The sequence below is a fragment of the Phacochoerus africanus genome, chromosome 2 (genome assembly GCF_016906955.1).
Source record: "Phacochoerus africanus isolate WHEZ1 chromosome 2, ROS_Pafr_v1, whole genome shotgun sequence".
In the NCBI taxonomy this organism is placed as follows: Eukaryota; Metazoa; Chordata; class Mammalia; order Artiodactyla; family Suidae; genus Phacochoerus; species Phacochoerus africanus.
Window position 1 is genome coordinate 105,462,537 of NC_062545.1, and position 2,285 is coordinate 105,464,821.

Genomic DNA, 2,285 nt, shown 5'->3' on the forward strand with positions numbered 1-2,285 from the left:
AGAATCACATGAAAAATTAACTCAAAATGGATCAAAGACCTAAAGGTAAGACTTCAATGATAAAACTCTTAAAACATGGGGGGAAAACTTCCTTATAATGGACTTGATGATGATTTCTTGTTTTGATCCCAAAAGTACAAGCAGCAAAAGTAAAATTGAATTACATCAAAATCAAAAATGTCCATCCATTAAAGGGCACAATAAACAGTGAAAAGACAATATATCAAATGGGAAAAAATATTTACAATCATGGGTATCATGAGTGGTTAATATCCAGAATACAAAGAGAATTCTTAAAACTCAACAACAAAATACAACCCATTTTTTTAAAAATGGACAAAAAGGCCTGCTGGAGTTGCTGCCATGTCTCTAGTAATCCTGAGAATTTCTAGCACATTTTGTGAATGCTCAGCAACAATATCAATGGGTAGTGGAATACTGCCTTTGCCATCACTGCAATTAAGTGTGTGGGGCAAAGGTATGCTCCTGTGGTGTTGAAGAAAGCAGACACTGATTTCATCAAAAGAGCAGGAGAGCTCACTGTGGATGAGATAGAATGTACAATCACCGTTATGCAGAATCCATGCCTATGCAAGATCTCAGACTGATTCCTGAAGAGACAGAAAGACTTGAAGAATGGAAAATAGCCAGGTCCTGGCCATTAGTCTAACAAGCACCACAAAACCTGGAGTGACTGAAGAAGATTCAGGCCCATATAGGGTTGCACCACTTCTGAGGACTTCATTTCCAAGGCCAGAATACCAAGACCACAGGCCACCATGGCTACACCATGGGTATGTCCAAGAAGAAATAAATTCATGGGCATTGTCTGTTAACAAATCCGTCATATGTGTATAAAATGGACAAAGGACTTGAAAAAAACATTTCTCCAAAGAAGATACACAAATGGCCAATAGGCATTTAAAATGATGCTCAACATCACTAATCATAGGAAAATGCAAATCAAAATCACGAGATACCACTTTGTACCCACTAGGATGGCTACTATTTAAAAAAGAAAATAACAAGTGTTGGCAAGGACATGGAGAAACTAGAACCTTTGTGTACTGGTGATGAGAATGTAAAATGGTGCAGCTGCTGTGGAAAACAATACATCAATTTCTCAAAAAAAAAAATTAAACATAGAATTACCATATGATCCAGCAATTCCACTCCTGGATTTACATCCAAAAGAATGGAAAGCAAGGTCCCAAAGAGATGTTTATATATCCATGCTCAGAACAGTATTTATTTATCATAACCAAGACAGAGATGCTGCCCACGTGTCTATCAATGGTTGAAAGGATAAACAAATGTGGTCTAGAGAAGCTATGGGATATTATTCAGCCAACAAAATTCTGTCATATGCTATGACATGGATGAACTTTGAAGACATTTTGCTAAGTGAGATGAATCAGTTTCAAAAAGACAAATACTGTAGGATTTCATATACATGATGTATCTAGGGTAATAAAATTTATAGAAATGAAGTACAATGGTTGTTGCCAGGAGATAGTGGGAGGGGAAAATGAGTTACTGTTCAGTGGATATAGAATTTCAGGTTTGCAAGATGAAAAAATTTGGAGATTGTTTGTACAACAATATGAATGTACTTAACACTGCTGAACTGTATGTTTTATTGTGGTTAAGATGGTAAATTTTCCAGTATGTGTTGTACCACAATTATTTTTTTTTTAAATGCACAGTAGCAGAGGTGCAGAAAACACTGTGAGCCTAGCCTAAGGGCTTTTTTGTGCCACAGTGATTCTCAATTCCTTCAAACACTTGTCCAACTCCTTGTTTGCCCCAAGAGAACACATAATGAATCTCAGTCTACAGCAATCTTTCCCATTTCCATAATTATATATAGACCTGAGAATTCTGAATAATGTCCATCTCAAATCCAATGCTCTGTATCAGAGTTTTTCCATTTCATCCTCAGATACTTTCATGCCCTAAGAATACTTCTGCACCAATTTATAAAACCATGAGATTTCAAGGAGACGAAAATAAAGCAGGAGTTTTTACTAAGCTCATCAAGGTTTCAAAGCAACAATAACAAAACACTTATTCAAACATTCTAGTTAAATGGCAATTTTTCAACTATCAACAAGACTTCAACTTCCCACCCATTATTTTTCAAGGTACACTGAAGCCTCATAATCTCTATGAAACTATCTATGTTTCCTTCCTTCCTTCAAAACTGTATTACTCTTTTTGATGCCAGTATTGTAAGCCTTACAAAATTGTATATTATTTTGGTTATAAACCTTGCCTTAAAAATC

At 35.8% G+C, this 2,285-nt stretch overlaps 1 pseudogene; it reads left to right on the plus strand.

The window, feature by feature from the left end:
• The first annotated feature begins 332 nt into the window (after positions 1 to 332).
• Positions 333 to 814, plus strand: LOC125120744 (40S ribosomal protein S18-like; annotated as a pseudogene).
• Positions 815 to 2,285: the final 1,471 nt, after the last annotated feature.